This window comes from Oncorhynchus gorbuscha, linkage group LG10 (assembly GCF_021184085.1).
Source record: "Oncorhynchus gorbuscha isolate QuinsamMale2020 ecotype Even-year linkage group LG10, OgorEven_v1.0, whole genome shotgun sequence".
Classification (NCBI taxonomy): Eukaryota; Metazoa; Chordata; class Actinopteri; order Salmoniformes; family Salmonidae; genus Oncorhynchus; species Oncorhynchus gorbuscha.
This window is the reverse complement of record NC_060182.1, coordinates 49,251,970-49,271,748: the sequence shown is the minus strand read 5'-3', so window position 1 is coordinate 49,271,748 and position 19,779 is coordinate 49,251,970. Positions and strand designations below refer to the sequence as shown.

General features: G+C 47.3%; 1 protein-coding gene across 1 annotated transcript in view; it reads right to left on the bottom strand.

Moving 5' to 3' along the window:
- The window catches only part of LOC124046202 (espin-like), a 129,451-nt gene that overhangs the window by 11,864 nt on the left and 97,808 nt on the right, over positions 1-19,779 (bottom strand). The window lies entirely within an intron of this gene.

Below are 19,779 nucleotides of genomic sequence, written 5' to 3'. Positions count from 1 at the left end.
GGGAAAAGGAGGGAGAACAGGGGAGAGGGCGGAGCAGGAGGAATGGGGAAAGGAGGGAGAACAGGGGAGAGGGCGGAGCAGCAGGAGGAAGAAGGGGAAAAGGAGGGAGGACAGGGGAGAGGGCGGAGCAGCAGGAGGAAGAAGGGGAAAAGGAGGGAGAACACGGGAGAGGGTGGAGCAGCAGGAGGAGAAAGGGGAAAAGGAGGGAGAGGGAGGAGAAAAGCAGAATGAGCAAGAAGAAAGGAGAAAGCAGGAGGTGAAGAAGAGGGAAAGCAGTCTTGTCCCATCGCTGCAACTCCTGTACGGACTCGGGAGAGGCAAAGGTTGAGAGCCGTGCGGCCCCTGAAACACAACCCAGACAAGCTGCACTGCGTCTTGACACAATGCCCACTTAACCCGGAATCCAGCCGCACCAATGTGTCGAAGGAAACACCGTACACCTGGCAATAGTGTATAGTGTCGGCATGCATTGCGCCCAGTCCGCCACAGGAGTCGCTAGAGCGCGATGGGACAAGGATGTCCCTGTCGGCCAAACCCTCCCCTAACCCGGACATCGCTGGGCCAATTGTGTGCCGCCCCATGGGTCTCCTGGTCGCGTCCAGGAACCAGGATCTCTAGCGGCACATCTAGCACTGCCTTAGACCACTGCGCCCTTATATGTGAATGTGAAACTTAGAAAGGAAAGCATTTATTTTGTATAGGTTATATTGTCAGAACGTATACCTTTTCTGTAATATTTATAGATGACTCATGTATTTTGTCTCATATGTCATACCATATCTATGTAGGAAATGAAATCATGCATGTCATATATGACAAACAAGTTAACACATATACGCCACTGACATAAGGAAAAACTTGCCAGATACTTAGATTTACTTCATCAATTTTTGTACTCATCTTCTGCCATACAAGATTCTTATCGGATTTTCATAATTCTTTACCAAACGGGTTGGTACATTAGGACTGATGGAACGGACCCAAAAGTGAAAAACATGGCCAAACGATGCAATGGGTGAGTTAAATTGAGAAAACCTAGTCATGCTAGCATTGAAAAGTCGTACTCTAGGGATGTTGTAGAGCATGAACCTGCAGGAGCAAGTCACTGCTTTGATGTTTTGAGAGAACAAATCAAATCAAATCAAAACAAATTTTATTTGTCACATACACATGGTTAGCAGATGTTAATGCGAGTGTAGCGAAATGCTTGTGCTTCTAGTTCCGACAATGCAGTGATAACCAACAAGTAATCTAACTAACAATTCCAAAACTACTGTCTTATACACAGTGTAAGGGGATAAGGAACATGTACATAAGGATATATGAATGAGTGATGGTACAGAGCAGCATACAGTAGATGGTATCGAGTACAGTATATACATATGAGATGAGTGTGTAGACAAAGTAAACAAAGTGGCATAGTTAAAGTGGCTAGTGATACATGTGTTACATAAGGATGCAGTCGATGTTGTAGAGTACAGTATATACATATGCATATGAGATGAATAATGTAGGGTAAGTAACATTATATAAGGTAGCATTGTTTAAAGTGGCTAGTGATATATTTACATCATTTCCCATCAATTCCCATTATTAAAATGGCTGGAGTTGGGTCAGTGTCAATGACAGTGTGTTGGCAGCAGCCACTCAATGTTAGTGGTGGCTATTTAACAGTCTGATGGCCTTGAGATAGAAGCTGTTTTTCAGTCTCTCGGTCCCAGCTTTGATGCACCTGTACTGACCTCGCCTTCTGGATGATAGCGGGGTGAACAGGCAGTGGTTCGGGTGGTTGATGTCCTTGATGATCTTTATGGCCTTCCTGTAACAACGGGTGGTGTAGGTGTCCTGGAGGGCAGGTAGTTTGCCCCGGTGATGCGTTGTGCAGTCCTCACTACCCTCTGGAGAGCCTTACGGTTGAGGGCGGAGCAGTTGCCGTACCAGGCGGTGATACAGCCCGCCAGGATGCTCTCGATTGTGCATCTGTAGAAGTTTGTGAGTGCTTTTGGTGACAAGCCGAATTTCTTCAGCCTCCTGAGGTTGAATAGGCGCTGCTGCGCCTTCTTCACGACGCTGTCAGTGTGAGTGGACCAATTCAGTTTGTCTGTGATGTGTATGCCGAGGAACTTAAAACTAGCTACCCTCTGCACTACTGTTCCATCGATGTGGATAGGGGGGTGTTCCCTCTGCTGTTTCCTGAAGTCCACAATCATCTCCTTAGTTTTGTTGACGTTGAGTGTGAGGTTATTTTCCTGACACCACACTCCAAGGGCCCTCACTTCCTCCCTGTAGGCCGTCTCGTCGTTGTTGGTAATCAAGCCTACCACTGTTGTGTCGTCCGCAAACTTGATGATTGAGTTGGAGGCGTGCGTGGCCACGCAGTCGTGGGTGAACAGGGAGTACAGGAGAGGGCTCAGAACGCACCCTTGTGGGGCCCCCGTGTTGAGGATCAGCGGGGAGGAGATGTTGTTGCCTACCCTCACCACCTGGGGGCGGCCCGTCAGGAAGTCCAGTACCCAGTTGCACAGGGCGGGGTCGAGACCCAGGGTCTCGAGCTTGATGACGAGCTTGGAGGGTACTATGGTGTTGAATGCCGAGCTGTAGTCGATGAACAGCATTCTCACATAGGTATTCCTCTTGTCCAGGTGGGTTAGGGCAGTGTGCAGTGTGGTTGAGATTGCATCGTCTGTGGACCTATTTGGGCGGTAAGCAAATTGGAGTGGGTCTAGGGTGTCAGGTAGGGTGGAGGTGATATGGTCCTTGACTAGTCTCTCAAAGCACTTCATGATGACGGAAGTGAGTGCTACGGGGCGGTAGTCGTTTAGCTCAGTTACCTTAGCTTTCTTGGGAACAGGAACAATGGTGGCCCACTTGAAGCATGTGGGAACAGCAGACTGGTATAGGGATTGATTGAATATGTCCGTAAACACACCGGCCAGCTGGTCTGCGCATGCTCGGAGGGCGCGGCTGGGGATGCCGTCTGGGCCTGCAGCCTTGCGAGGGTTAACACGTTTAAATGTCTTACTCACCTCGGCTGCAGTGAAGGAGAGACCGCATGTTTCCGTTGCAGGCCGTGTCAGTGGCACTGTATTGTCCTCAAAGCGGGCAAAAAAGTTATTTAGTCTGCCTGGGAGCAAGACATCCTGGTCCGTGACTGGGCTGGATTTCATCTTGTAGTCCGTGATTGACTGTAGACCCTGCCACATGCCTCTTGTGTCTGAGCCATTGAATTGAGATTCCACTTTGTCTCTGTACTGACGCTTAGCTTGTTTGATAGCCTTACGGAGGGAATAGCTGCACTGTTTGTATTCAGTCATGTTGCCAGACACCTTGCCCTGATTAAAAGCAGTGGTTCGCGCTTTCAGTTTCACGCGAATGCTGCCATCAATCCACGGTTTCTGGTTAGGGAATGTTTTTATCGTTGCTATGGGAACGACATCTTCGACGCACGTTCTAATGAACTCGCACACCGAATCAGCGTATTCGTCAATATTCCCATCTGACGCAATACGAAACATGTCCCAGTCCACGTGCTGGAAGCAGTCTTGGAGTGTAGAGTCAGCTTGGTCTGACCAGCGTTGGACAGACCTCAGCGTGGGAGCCTCTTGTTTTAATTTCTGCCTGTAGGCAGGGATCAGCAAAATGGAGTCGTGGTCAGCTTTTCCGAAAGGGGGGCGGGGCAGGGCCTTATATGCATCGCGGAAGTTAGAGTAACAATGATCCAAGGTTTTACCACCCCTGGTTGCGCAATCGATATGCTGATAAAATTTAGGGAGTCTTGTTTTCAGATTGGCTTTGTTAAAATCCCCAGCTACAATGAATGCAGCCTCCGGATAAATGTTTTCCAGTTTGCAAAGAGTTAAATAAAGTTCGTTCAGAGCCATCGATGTGTCTGCTTGGGGGGGGATATATACGGCTGTGATTATAATCGAAGAGAATTCTCTTGGAAGATAATGCGGTCTACATTTGATTGTGAGGAATTCTAAATCAGGTGAACAGAAGGATTTGAGTTCCTGTATGTTTCCTTCATCACACCATGTCCCGTTAGTCATGAGGCATACGCCCCCTCCACTCTTCTTACCAGATAGATGTTTGTTTCTGTCGGCGCGATGCGTGGAGAAACCCGTTGGCTGTACCGCCCTGGATAGCGTTTAGGGTGTTGTCCAGGGTCACGACAAGTTTCTTTGCACTCTGGGAGGGGACCACTGTGGAGTTGTCAACCGTGATGAAGAGGTCTTGGAGCAGACATGCCTTCCCCGGGAGGGAGAGCAGCTGTTTGGTCGAGGTTTAGCAAAGGTGATGGGCCGATATCCAAGCTGAGATGTCTGCCAGGCACGCAGAGTTGCATGTTGCCACCTTGTGTGTCAGAAGGGGGGGGGGAGAAGAATAGTTGAGTGTCATCCAAATAGTAATGATACGAGAGACCATGTGAGGATATGACAGAGCAGAGTGACTTGGTGTGAAGAGAAAAGGGCCTAGAACCAAGCCCTAGTGGACACCAGTAGTGAGAGCACATGATGAAGACACAGATCCTCTCCACACCACCTGTTAGGAGCAACCTTCCAGGTAGTGTGCAGTCCTAGATTGTGCAGAGCGTGAGAGGGTGGAGAGGAGGATCTAATTGTTCACGGTGTCGAATGCAGCGGAAAGACGTCGGAGGATGAGAACAGAGGAGAGAGAGTCAGCTTTGGCAGAGCATCTGTGACACAGAAGAGAGCGGTCTGAGTTGAGTGAGCCACCCTGAAGCCTGACTGGTTAGGGTCAAGAAGATCGTTCTTAGAGAGATAATGAGAGAGTTGGTCAGAGACAACATGCCAAAGTGTTTTGGAAACAAAAGAAAGGGACATGGGTCTGTGGTTTAATGTCAGAGTGTTAGTTTCTTGACAAGGGGAGCGACTGGCCATCTTGAAGTCAGAGGGGACGCAGCCAGTGGTCAAGGATGAGTTGATGAGGGAAGTGAGGTCTCCAGAGATGGTCTGGAGAAGGGAGGATGGGGTCAAGTGGGCAGGTTGTTGGGCTGCTGAACATCACTAGTCACAGGATTTCATCTGGAGAGAGAGGGGAGAAAGAGGTCAAGGTGTAGGGTAGTTCTGTTTGAGTTGGATCAGTGGGCTCAGTAGGCAGAGTGAATGAGGTCGTCAACCTTTTTTCCAAAGTGGTTAACAAAGTCGTCAACAGAGAGGGAGGTGGTGGATGGTTAATGAGGTATGGGAAAGTGGAGAATGGTTTCCCAGGGATGGAGGTTAGAGTGGTAGAAAGTGCCTTTAGCAGCAGATACAGATGAAGAGAAGGTGGAGAGGGAGTGGAAGGATAATAGGCCCTCCTGAAGTTACGTTTTCCTCTATTTCAGCTCAGCTGCCCGCAGACTGTCATGTTTGTCATTTATTATCATGTCTTGTCCCTGTGCTCCCCATGCTATTCGTTTCCCTCTGCTGGTCTTATTTGGTTCTTTCCCTCCTTCTATCCCTCTCTCTCCCCCTCCCTCTCTCACTCTCTCGCTCTCTCTTCTCTCTATCGTTCCGTTCCTGCTCCCAGCTGTTCCTATTCCCCTAATCATCATTTAGTCTTCCCACACCTGTTCCCGATCCTTTCCCCTGATTAGAGTCCCTATTTATTCCTTTGTGATCCGTTCCTGTCCCGTCGGTTCCTTGTTTTGTATTCACCATGCTGTGATTGTGTTTCGCCCTGTCCTGTCGTGTTTTTTGCCTTCATCAGATGCTGCGTGTGAGCAGGTGTCTCTGTCTACTACGGCCTGCGCCTACCTGAAGCGACCTGCAGTCTGTGGCCGCTTCTCTTGTCATTCCCCTCTACAGACTAGAGGATTTCTGTTATTCCCTGTTTGGACTTGAATAAACTCTGTTTCTGTTAAGTCGCTTTTGGGTCCTCTATCACCTGCATGACAGAAGGAACCGACCAAGGAATTGACCCAGCGACTTCAGACGCTCGTTACACTGTGTCAAGATCCAAGGAGCCATGCTCGGCAGACACGAGCAGGAATTGTCTGCTGCTCGCCATGCCGTGGAGAACCTGGCCGCTCAGGTTTCCGACCTCTCTGGACAGTTCCAGAGTCTACGTCTCGTGCCACCTGTTACTTCCTGGCCTGCCGAGTCTCCAGAACCTAGGGTTAATAACCCACCTTGCTACTCCGGGCAGCCCACTGAGTGCCGCTCCTTTCACGCAGTGTGAGATTGTGTTCTCTCTCCAACCCAACACATACTCTAGAGAGAGAGCTCGGGTTGCTTACGTCATTTCACTCCTTACTGGCCGGGCTCGAGAATGGGGCACAGCTATCTGGGAGGCAAGGGCTGATTGCTCTAACAAGTTCCAGAACTTTAAAGAGGAGATGATTCGGAACAAACCGTTCAGTTTTTGGTAGGGAGGCTTCTAGGGCCCTGGCTTCATTATGCCAAGGTGAACGGTCCATAACGGATTATTCTATTGAGTTTCGCACTCTTGCTGCCTCTAGTGAGTGGAACGAGCCGGCGCTGCTCGCTCGTTTTCTGGAGGGACTCACGCAGTGGTTAAGGATGAGATTCTCTCCCGGGAGGTTCCTTCAGATGTGGACTCTTTGATTGCTCTCGCCATCCGCATAGAACGACGGGTAGATCTTCGTCACCGGGCTCGTGGAAGAGAGCTCGCATCAACGGTGTTTCCCTGCTCCGCATCACAACCATCTCCCTCCTCTGGCTTTGAGACTGAGCCCATGCAGCTGGGAGGGATTCGCATCTCGACTAAGGAGAGGGAACGGAGGATCACCAACCGCCTGTGCCTCTATTAGAGGAGTTGCTGGACATTTTGTTAATTCATGTCCAGTAAGAGGCCAGAGCCCATCAGTAAGCGGAGGGCTACTGGTGAGCGCTACTACTCAGGTCTCTTCATCTAGATCTTGTACTACTATGTCGGTCCATCTACGCTGGACCGGTTCGGGTGCTACATGCAGTGCCTTGATTGACTCTGGGGCTGAGGGTTGTTTCATGGACGAAGCATGGGTTCGGAAACATAACATTCCTTTCAGACCGTTAGACAAGCCTACGCCCATGTTTGCCTTAGATGGTAGTCATCTTCCCAGTATCAAATTTGAGACACTACCTTTAACCCTCACAGTATCTGGTAACCACAGTGAGACTATTTCTTTTTTGATTTTCCGTTCACCGTTTACACCTGTTGTTTTGGGTCATCCCTGGCTAGTATGTCATAATCCTTCTATTAATTGGTCTAGTAATTCTATCCTATCCTGGAACGTTTCTTGTCATGTGAAGTGTTTAATGTCTGCCATCCCTCCCGCTTTCTTCTGTCCCTACTTCTCAGGAGGAACCTGGCGATTTGACAGGAGTGCCGGAGGAATATCATGATCTGCGCACGGTCTTCAGTCGGTCCCGAGCCAACTCCCTTCCTCCTCACCGGTCGTATGATTGTAGTATTGATCTCCTTCCGGGGACCACTCCTCCTCGAGGTAGACTATACTCTCTGTCGGCTCCCGAACGTAAGGCTCTCAGGATTATTTGTCTGTGTCTCTTGACGCCGGTACCATAGTGCCTTCTTCTTCTCCGGCCGGGGCGGGGTTCTTTTTGTTAAGAAGAAGGACGGTACTCTGCGCCCCTGCGTGAGAGGCTGAATGACATAACGGTTAAGAATCGTTATCCGCTTCCCCCATTATGTCATCAGCCTTCGAGATTCTGCAGGGAGCCAGGTGCTTTACTAAGTTGGACCTTCGTAACGCTTACCATCTCGTGCGCATCAGAGAGGGGATATGAGTGGAAAACGGCGTTTAACACTCCGTTAGGGCATTTTGAGTACCGGGTTCTGCCGTTCGGTCTCGCCAATGCGCCAGCTGTTTTTCAGGCATTAGTTAATGATGTTCTGAGAGACATGCTGAACATTTTTGTTTTTGTCTATCTTGACGATATCCTGGGACCTGTAAAGTCCCAGATTTTTTCTCCGTCACTCGAGATTCATGTTCAGCACGTTCGACGTGTTCTACAGCGCCTTTTAGAGAATTGTCTCTACGTAAAGGCTGAGAAGTGCTCTTTTCATGTCTCCTCCGTTACTTTTCTCGGTTCCGTTATTTCCGCTGAAGGCATTCAGATGGATTCCGCTAAGGTCCAAGCTGTCAGTGATTGGCCCGTTCCAAGGTCACGTGTCGAGTTGCAGCGCTTTTTAGGTTTCGCTAATTTCTATCGGCGTTTCATTCGTAATTTCGGTCAAGTTGCTGCCCCTCTCACAGCTCTTACTTCTGTCAAGACGTGTTTTAAGTGGTCCGGTTCCGCCCAGGAGCTTTTGATCTTCTAAAAGAACGTTTTACGTCCGCTCCTATCCTCGTTACTCCTGACGTCACTAGACAATTCATTGTCGAGGTTGACGCTTCAGAGGTAGGCGTGGGAGCCATTCTATCCCAGCGCTTCCAGTCTGACGATAAGGTTCATCCTTGCGCTTATTTTTCTCATCGCCTGTCGCCATCTGAGCGCAACTATGATGTGGGTAACCGTGAACTGCTCGCCATCCGCTTAGCCCTAGGCGAATGGCGACAGTGGTTGGAGGGGGCGACCCCATCCTTTTGTCGTTTGGACAGACCATAAGAACCTTGAGTACATCCGTTCTGCCAAACGACTTAATGCCCGTCAAGCTCGTTGGGCGTTGTTTTTCGGACTCGTTTCGAGTTTGTGATTTCTTACCGTCCGGGTAGCAAGAACACCAAGCCTGATGCCTTATCCCGTCTGTTTAGTTCTTCTGTGGCTTCTACTGATCTCGAGGGGATTCTTCCTTATGGGCGTGTTGTCGGGTTGACAGTCTGGGGAATTGAAAGACAGGTTAATGCAAGCACTCACGCACACTGCGTGCCGCGCGCTGTCCTAGTAACCTCCTTTTCGTTCCTGTTTCCACTCGTCTGGCTGTTCTTCAGTGGGCTCACTCTGCCAAGTTAGCTGGTCATAAACCCGGTGTTCGAGGCACTCTTGCGTCTATTCGCCAGCGCTTTTGGTGGCCGACTCAGGAGCGTGACACGCGCCGTTTCGTGGCTGCGTGTTCAGACTGCGCGCAGAAGAAGTCTGGTAATTTTTTTCTGCTTCTGCTCCTGGTCTTGCTGGGTCTCAGTCTGTTCCCTGCCATCGCATCTCTCCTGTTCTTGTCCCTGCCCTTGCTGTGTCTCAGTCTGTCCCTAGTTCTCATTTTTTTTAGAGTAGTACCCTAGTTTCCCTTTTTATCGTTTTGCGTTACGGTCCTGAGGAGAGGAGTTGGGTTCTTTCTCGGGACGTGCTGGACCGTTTGATCTATGATTTCCTCCTTTGCCGCCAGGATTCCTCCTCGAGTGCGCCAGGAGGCGCTCGGTGAGTGGGGGGTACTGTCATGTTTGTCATTTATTATCATGTCTTGTCCCTGTGCTCCCCATGCTATTCGTTTCCCTCTGCTGGTCTTATTTGGTTCTTTCCCTCCTTCTTTGCTGGTGACACTGTCAGTATCCCTCTCTCTCCCCCCTCCCTCTCTCACTCTCTCGCTCTCTCTTCTCTCTATCGTTCCGTTCCTGCTCCCAGCTGTTCCTATTCCCCTAATCATCATTTAGTCTTCCCACACCTGTTCCCGATCCTTTCCCCCTGATTAGAGTCCCTATTTATTCCTTTGTGATCCGTTCCTGTCCCGTCGGTTCCTTGTTTTGTATTCACCATGCTGTGATTGTGTTTCGCCCTGTCCTGTCGTGTTTTTTGCCTTCATCAGATGCTGCGTGTGAGCAGGTGTCTCTGTCTACTACGGCCTGCGCCTACCCGATGACCTGCAGTCTGTGGCCGCTTCTCTTGTCATTCCCCTCTACAGACTAGAGGATTTCTGTTATTCCCTGTTTGGACTTGAATAAACTCTGTTTCTGTTAAGTCGCTTTTGGGTCCTCTATCACCTGCATGACACAGACCTACTGTTAGCACGCAGTCGATCAGCCACGGAGTAGGAGGGGAAGGTCGCGGACGAAAGTGGACCGTGAGAAACAAAGGATGCGGAAAGTGAAGAGAGTACGGTTGAAGAGCCCGAGTCAGGAGACAGAAGGATTTAGCAGACGGGAGAGAGGATAGGATAGGAGAGAGTACTGGATGAGAGAAAACAAAGATTACGGCGGCACATGACCATCTGGGTAGGGGCTGAGTGGGTAGGGTTGGGGGAGAGAAAAGGAAACAAAGTAGTGATCAGAGACCTGGAGGGGGGTTGCAGTGAGAATAGTAGGTGAACAGCCTGTAGTGAAGATTAGGTCAAGCGTACTGCCTGCCTTGTGAGTGGGAGGTAGGGCTGACCACAATTAGTCGACTGGTTGATTGTTAGGCTGTTGGTCGACCGAGATTGTTTTAGTCGAGCAGTAACAAAAATATATACAGTACCAATCAAAAGTTTGGACACACCTACTCATTCCAGGGTTTCCCTTTATTTTTACTATTTTCTACAATGTATAATAATAGTGAAGACTATGAAATAGTCAAAACTATGAAATAACATATATAGAATCATGTAGTAACCAAAAAAGTGTTAAACAAATCAAAATACATTTTATATTTGAGCAATCCTTTGTCATGATGACAGCTTTGCACACATTTGGCATTCTCTCAACCAGCTTCATGAGGAAGTCACCTGGAATGCATTTCAATTAACAGGTGTGCTTCAGGAAACTAGGCGTGTGTCGCAAGTCACGACTTCACAGGAGAGACATTTTAACGTAACCATTTAAATTTGATCAAAATGCATTTTTTTGGCAGAAATTCCTTGTGGAACATGTGCACTTTCATAATCACAAACATGTATACCATCTGTAAATACAAATAAAATGGTTAAATTACAAGCCTAGTTGGTTTAGCCACAGAGAAAGAGGCAACCTTTCCACTAGCCATGATTGGCTGAGATTTTATTTTACCTTTATTTAACTAGGCAAGTCAGTTAAGAACAAATTCTTATTTTCAATGATGGCCTAGGAACAGCTGGCTGGACATGCCGAGAGAGGAGTTCAGATTGGTCTGCCATATAGAGAACTTCTGTCTATTTGAGTTGGTCACTCTGTTGGTAATCCTGTCGAACGCAGCTTTAAAAATGTGTTGTGTAATGGAGCTGCATAAGTGTTGCTCTCCACTTTCTGGAGGATCGAGTTTTTTGAAATCAGTGGAATTAGAGTATGATGGCTAAAGAGATGGAGAAAACACCTGTCTCCGGATTACATCTTCAAACAAAGGGCAACCGTGGCATGGCATTCCTGACAGGGTGAGGCGTCCATCATGCATGATGTATATGGGTAAGAGATATTACACATTTCTAATTTTGACAAAGTTGCTTCATTTCAAGCTCGAATTGTATGGTTCGCTAGCTAGCTATGTTACTGGCTGGCTCCCTAGCCAACGTTACATGTATTATTTGTATCCCAGAACCGCTTGCTTTGCTAGTTAGAGCTTAATTGTTAGCCAGTTAACGTTGAACCTGGTTGGTTAGCTCCCAGCAGATTCACGCAGGGTAGTAAGAACATGATTTGGCATTTGTTCAGTGTTGTTTAACTAGCTAACGTTAGCTGGCTGGCTCATTAGCTAACGTTACGTGTATGACGTTATTATTCGTATCCTAGAGCTGTTTGCTTTGCTAGTTAGAGGCTAATGTTAGCTAGCTTACATTGAACCTGGTTGGTTAACTCCCAGCATATTCGGGGCAGTGTTGCAATCTCCTGCAATGATAGCCTGCAGAGTTCTGTATTACTATCCAAGTCTGTAACCAAAAAATTCAAGCTTCTACTAAAAATCCACCTTTCCAGAAACAAGTCTCTCACTGTTGCCGCTTGCTACTACAGACCTCCCTCTGCCCCCAGCTGTGCCCTCGATACCATATGTGAATTGATTGCCCCCCATCTATCTTCTGAACTCGTGCTACTAGGTGACCTAAACTGGGACATGCTTAACACCCCGGCCATCCTACAATCAAAGCTTGATGCCCTCAATCTCACACAAATTATCAATGAACCTACCAGGTACAACTCCAAATCCGTAAACACGGGCACCCTCATAGTCATCCTAACTAACTCACCCTCCAAATACACCTCTGCTGTTTTCAATCAAGATCTCAGCGATCACTGCCACATTGCCTGCATCCGTAATGGGTCTGCGACCAAACGACCACCCCTCATCACTGTCAAACGATCCCTAAAACACTTCTGCGAGCAGGCCTTTCTAATTGACCTGGCCGGGGTATCCTGGAATGACATTGACCTCATCCCGTCAGTAGATGATGCCTAGCTATTCTTTAAAAGTGCCTTCCTCACCATCTTAAATAAGCACGCCCCATTCAAAAAATGTAGAACTAGGAATATATATAATCCTTGGTTCACTCCAGACCTGTCTGCCCTTGACCAGCACAAAAACATCCTGTGCCATTCTGCATTAGCATCGAATAGCCCCTGTGATATGCAACCTTTCAGGGAAGTTAGGAACAAATACACACAGGCAGTTAGGAAAACTAAGGCTAGATTTTTCAAACAGAAATTTGTATCCTTAAGTACTAACTCAAAAAGGTTCTGGGACACTGTAAAGTCCATGGAGAATAAGAGCACCTCCTCCCAGCTGCCCACTGCTCTGAGGCTAGGAAACACTGTCACCACCGATAAATCCACAATAATTGAGAATTTCAATAAGCATTTCTCTACGGCTGGCCATGCTTTCCACCTGGCTACCCCTACCCCGGTCAACTGCCCGGCACCCTCCACAGCAACCCGCCAAAGCCCCCACCATTTCTCCTTACCCAAATCCAGATAGCTGATATTCTGAAAGAGCTGCAAAGTCTGGACCCCTACAAATCAGCCGGGCTAGACAATCTGGATCCTCTCTTTCTAAAATTATCTGCCGAAATTGTTGCAACATCTACTTCTAGCCTGTTCAACCTCTTTCGTATAGTCTGAGATTCCCAAAGATTGGAAAGCTGCCGCGGTCATCCCCCTCTTTAAAGGGGGTGACACTCTAGACCCAAACTGCTACCGACTTATATCTATCCTACCCTGTCTTTCTAAGGTCTTCGAAAGCCAAGTTAACAAACAGATTACAGACCATTTCGAATCCCACCGTACCTTCTCCACTATGCAATCTGGTTTCAAAGCTGGTCATGGGTGCACCTCAGCCACGCTCAAGATCTTAAACGACATCATAACCACCATCGATAAGAGACATTACTGTGCAGCCATATTCATCGACCTGGCCAAGGCTTTCGACTCTGTCAATCACCCCATTCTTATTGGCAGACTCAACAGCCTTGGTTTCTCAAATGATTGCCTCGCCTGGTTTACCAAGTACTTCTCTGATAGAGTTCAGTGTGTCAAATTGGAGGGCCTGTTGTCCGGACCTCTGTCAGTCTATGAGGGTGCCACAGGGTTCAATTCTATGGCCGACACTCTTCTCTGTATACATCAATGATGTTGCTCTTGCTGCTGGTGATTCTCTGGTAGACCTCTACGCAGACGACACCATTCTGTATACTTCTGGCCCCTCTTTGGACACTGTGTTAACTAACCTCCAGACAAGCTTCAATGCCATACAACTCTCTTTCCGTGGCCTCCAACTGCTCTTAAATGCAGGGAAAACTAAATGCATGCTATTCCACCGATCCCTGCCCGCACCTGCTAACCCGTCCAGCATCTCTACTCTGGATGCGTGGACAACTAAATACCTAGGTGTCTGGTTAGACTGTAAACTCTCCTTCCAAACTCACATTAAGCATCTCCAGTCCAAAATGAAATCTAGAATCGGCTTCCTATTTCGCAACAAAGCATCCTTCACTCAAGTTGCCAAACATACCCTCGTAAAACTGACCATCCTTACGATCCTCGACTTCGGTGATGTCATCTATAAAATAGCCTCCAACAATCTACTCAACAAACTGGATGCAGTCTATCACAGTGCCATCCGTTTTGTCACCAAAGCCCCACACACTATATGCCATTTAGCAGACACTTTTATCCAAAGCGACTTACAGTCATGTGTGCATACATTCTACGTATGGGTGGTCCCGGGGATTGAACCCACTACCCTGGCGTTACAAGCGCCATGCTCTACCAACTGAGCTACAGAAGTGAGATTTTTGGTTCCAACCGCTGTGTCTTTGTGAGACGCAGAGTAGGTGAACGGATAATCTCTGCATATGTGGTTCCCACCGTGAAGCATGGAGGAGGTGTTGTGATGGTGCTTTGCTGGTGACACTGTCAGTGATTTATTTAGAATTCAAGGAACACTTTGCATTCTACAGCGATACACCATCCCATCTGGTTTGCGCTTAGGAATATCATTTGTAAGAGCTATCTAACCAAGAAGGAGAGTGATGGAGTGCTGCATCAGATGACCTGGCCTCCACAATCACACTGACCTCAACCTGGTTTGGGGTTAGTTGGAACGCAGAGTGAAGGAAAAGCAGACAAGTGTTCAGCATATGTGGGAACTCCTTCAAGACTGTTGGAAAAGCATTCCTCATGAAGCTGGTTGAGAGAATGCCAAGAGTGTGCAAAGCTGTCATCAAGGCATAGGGTGGCTACTTTGAAGAATCCAAAATATATTTGGATTTGTTAAACACTTTTAGTTACTATATGATTCCATGTGTTAATTCATAGTCTTCAATATTATTCTACAATGTAGAAATAAAGAAAAACCCTGGAATGAGTAGGTGTGTCCAAACTTTTGGTTGGTTCTGTATGTGTGTGTGTCCATCTCAGTGAACTAATCCATTCTGGATGCCTAGACTAAAAGTCCATTTATGCTTGAATCTAAAATGTGGTTGGAGGCTCCATATGGAGGGTATGGACGCAACTGTACCGCATCACCATGCACCTCCCAAATGTTGTAACAATGCGGAAGGGTGTGAATAGCTTGACATGACTGGTTGGCAGTAGGTGGGGGCGGTACATCCTGTATAAACACTTCTTGGTCCCGTCCCTCAAGTCCGTGAGTCAACACAGGAAGGAGTAATGGATGGATAGTTATTTTATTTTTAAAGCTGCAATCATGGGACACACAGTATGGATGAATGATTAGTAGTCGATGGGATATAAACAGCACTCCCACAGCAATTGGCAAAAGACAAAAGAACACTGTCATCGTATAGTGGAATTAATAATATCTAATCATTCCTAATTTACTTATAATAAAAATATATGTTGTTTCCATGTAATCTCATTCACAACAGAATAAACTATCATCCATTTTAGTATTCAAAAGATATCAAATTTAATTGAAAAATGACTCAATGTCACTCTCTTGTGGCGAAGAAATATAATACACCTAGAAAGTACCACATTTTCCTAAGCTAACAAAACCAGGCTAATACACTGCTAGCTGGTGCTCATACATTTACACATATACTTTACACATTTGTCAAAATACCTGCAATCATGGCCCACACACAGTATGGATGAGTGGTGAGACGGGATATAAACAGCACTCCTAAAGATGCATTCTCGAGATAGCTACCAACTTCAGAGGGAACTTTAGCTAGCATAAAACCCACGTGGCAAATAACATTTAAAGGGTGGCTTATTTTATGACAAACCAACAACATTAGTTACGAATACCATAAATTGCTAATGTATTATGTAAAATGTGGATTTTATGATGTAATGTCAACTTTATACATGTCTATCCCGGGACCATTCAATTTTCAACTCATCCATAAATCTGCAGTGGATTACACAGAATTCCATACTTTTATCACTGTGTTAGACATTGTAAACACACTAATCCACCAGGAGGTGGCATAACACCCATTTTATGCAGGAATTTAATCACACTGTTACACAGGCACGCATAGAAGTAGGCCTATAGGCTACATGGCCTGTGCGCAAATGTAGGCATAGAAATGTGCCCATTTGGGACTGATAGTATTTCTGATTGGCTTAACTTATCACCACTAATGACCTGTGGAGCTTCTCAAAGTAATGTTTTCTTCACCTCAAACAGCAAGCAAACAAGGTCTGTTTTTACATCCATTGAGAATGACAATAGTTCCTCAATGTATTTGAAATATCTTTCCAGCTCTCTCACTTTCAATAACCACTCAGCGTGAAAGGGAAAATGAAAGGGGGAAATGTCATGCTCCGATACAGTGGATACGTCATAAAATAGGCTTCTTATCAGTGCTTGACTTGGACTGATATAGGTTCTGGTAATCATTTTGGGTGTTGGTACTGTTTATATGTAGGTGCAGGAGCTCCACAATACTTTTGAGCTAATATTCTATAAGAGGAACGGGGGCTCAAGCAGGAGAAAATTTGAGGTTGCCGGAACTCCACAATACTTTTGAGCTAATATTCTATAAGAGGAATGGGGGCTCAAGCAGGAGAAAATTTGAGGTGCCGGTACTCAGCTCCGGTGAGCTCCTGTTCAAGTCAAGCACTGCTTCTTATCCCTGTAGGCAAATGGCCTACAGCTGTGTCTGTCCCAAGTTCACTGGAGCAGAATATTTTATACAATGTTGCAAGTTTGCTAGCGCAAGCTTCATGCCGGGGCCAAGTTAATAGTTGACATAATATTTCAAGTTCATTGCAGACAGGCCATGTGTAGCCAATATGATTTATAGGATTTTAATTTTTTTTATCTAGTATGTAGACAATTTTTACATAAACTCAACAAAAAAAGACATCCCTTTTTCAGGACCCTGCCTTTCAATGATAATTTGTAAAAATCCAATTAACTTCACAGATCTTCATTGTAAAGGGTTTTTAACACTGTTTCCCATGCTTGTTCAATGGACAATAAACAATTAATGAACATGCACCTGTGGAACGGTCATTAAGACACTAACAGTTTACAGACAGTAGGCAATTAAGGTCACAGTTATGAAAATGTAAGACACTGAAGAGGCCTTTCTGCTGACTCTGGAAAACACCAGAGTCAGGTGTGATCCGGCGCCGACAGAGATGGCCGCCTCGCTTCGCTTTCCTAGGTAACTATGCAGTTTTTTTTTTACGTGTTATTTCTTACATTAGTACCCCAGGTCATCTTAGGTTTCATTACATACAGTCGAGAAGAACTACTGAACATAAGAGCAGGGTCAACTCACCATCAGTACGACCAAGAATATGACTTTCGCGAAGCGGATACTGTGTACTGCCTTTCACCCAGGACAATGGAATGGATCCCAGCCGGCGACCCAAAAAAAAACGACTTCGTAAAAGGGGGAAACGGAGCGGTCTTCTAGTCAGACTCCCGGAGACGGGCACAGGGTGCACCACTCCTTAGCATTCTTCTCGCCAATGTCCAGTCAATTGACAACAAGGTTGATGAAATCCGAGCAAGGGTAGCATTCCAGAGGGACATCAGACGTTCTTTGCTTCACGGAAACATGGCTCACTGGAGAGATGCTATCGGAATCGGTGCAGACAGCGGGTTTCTCCACGCATCACGCCGACAGAAACAAACATATTTCTGGTAAGAAGAGGGGTGGGGGCGTATGCTTCATGGTTAACGTGACGTGGTGTGATCATGACAACATACAAGTACTCAAGTCCTTCTGTTCACCTGATTTAGAATTCCTCATAATCAAATGTCGACCGCATTATCTTCCAAGGGAATTCCCTTCGATTATAATCACAGCCGTATATATTCCCCCCCAAGCAGACACATCGATGGCTCTGAACGAACTTTATTTGACTCTTTGCAAACTGGAATCCATTTATCCGGAGGCTGCATTCATTGTAGCTGGGGAATTTAACAAGGCAAATCTGAAAACAAGACTCCCTAAATTTTATCAGCATATCAATTGCGCAACCAGGGCTGGAAAAACCTTGGATCACTGCTATTCTAACTTCCGCGACGCATATAAGGCCCTGCCCCGCCCTCCTTTCAGAAAATCTGACCACGACTCCATTTTGTTGATCCCTGCCTACAGACAGAATCTAAAACAAGAAGCTCCCGGCTGAGGTCTGTTCAACGCTGGTCCGACCAATCTGATTCCACACTCCAAGACTGCTTCCATCATGTGGACTGGGATATGTTTCGTATTGCGTCAGACAACAACATTGACGAATACGCTGATTCGGTGAGCGAGTTCATTAGAACGTGCGTTGAAGATGTCGTTCCCATAGCAACGATTAAAACACTCCCAAACCAGAAACCGTGGATTGATGGCAGCATTCGCGTGAAACTGAAAGCCCGAACCACTGCTTTTAATCAGGGCAAGGTGACCGGAAACATGACCGAATACAAACAGTGTAACTATTCCCTCCGCAAGGCAATCAAACAAGCTAAGCGTCAGTATAGAGACAAAGTAGAATCTCAATTCAACGGCTCAGACACAAGAGGTATGTGGCAGGGTCTACAGTCAATCACGGATTACAAAAAGAAAACCAGCCCAGTCACGGACCAGGATGTCTTGCTCCCAGGCAGACTAAATAACCTTTTTGCCCGCTTTGAGGACAATACAGTGCCACTGACACGGCCCGCAACTAAAACATGCGGACTCTCCTTCACTGCAGCCGACGTGAGGAAAACATTTAAGCATGTCAACCCTCACAAGGCTGCAGGCCCAGACGGCATCCCCAGCCGCGCCCTCTGAGCATGCGCAGACCAGCTGGCTGGTGTGTTTACGGATATATTCAATCAATCCCTATCCCAGTCTGTTGTTCCCACATGCTTCAAGAGGGCCACCATTGTTCCTGTTCCCAAGAAAGCAAAGGTAACTGAGCTAAACGACTACCGCCCCGTAGCACTCACTTCCGTCATCATGAAGTGCTTTGAGAGACTAGTCAAGGACCATATCACCTCCACCCTACCTGACACCCTAGACCCACTCCAATTTGCTTACCGCCCAAATAGGTCCACAGACGATGCAATCTCAACCACACTGCACACTGCCCTAACCCATCTGGACAAGAGGAATACCTATGTGAGAATGCTGTTCATCGACTACAGCTCGGCATTTAACACCATAGTGCCCTCCAAGCTCGTCATCAAGCTCGAGACCCTGGGTCTCGACCCCGCCCTGTGCAACTGGGTACTGGACTTCCTGACGAGCCGCCCCCAGGTGGTGAGGGTAGGCAACAACATTTCCACCCCACTGATCCTCAACACTGGGGCCCCACAAGGGTGCGTTCTGAGCCCTCTCCTGTACTCCCTGTTCACCCACGACTGAGTGGCCACGCACGCCTCCAACTCAATCATCAAGTTTGCGGACGACACAACAGTGATTACCAACAACGACGAGACGGCCTACAGGGAGGAGGTGAGGGCCATCGGAGTGTGGTGTCAGGAAAATAACCTCACACTCAACGTCAACAAAACTAAGGAGATGATTGTGGACTTCAGGAAACAGCAGAGGGAACACCCCCCTATCCACATTGATGGGACAGTAGTGGAGAGGGTAGTAAGTTTCAAGTTCCTCTGCATACACATCACAGACAAACTGAATTGGTCCATCCACACAGACAGCACCGTGAAGAAGGCGCAGCAGCGCCTCTTCAACCTCAGGAGGCTGAAGAAATTCGGCTTGTCACCAAAAGCACTCACAAACTTCTACAGATGCACAATCGAGAGCATCCTGTCGGGCTGTATCACCGCCTGGTACGGCAACTGCTCCGCCCACAACCGTAAGGCTCTCCAGAGGGTAGTGAGGTCTGCACAACGCATCATCGGGGGCAAACTACCTGCCCTCCAGGACACCTACACCACCCGATGTCACAGGAAGGCCATAAAGATCATCAAGGACAACAACCACCCGAGCCACTGCCTGTTCACCCCGCTATCATCCAGAAGGCGAGGTCAGTACAGGTGCATCAAAGCTGGGACCGAGAGACTGAAAAACAGCTTC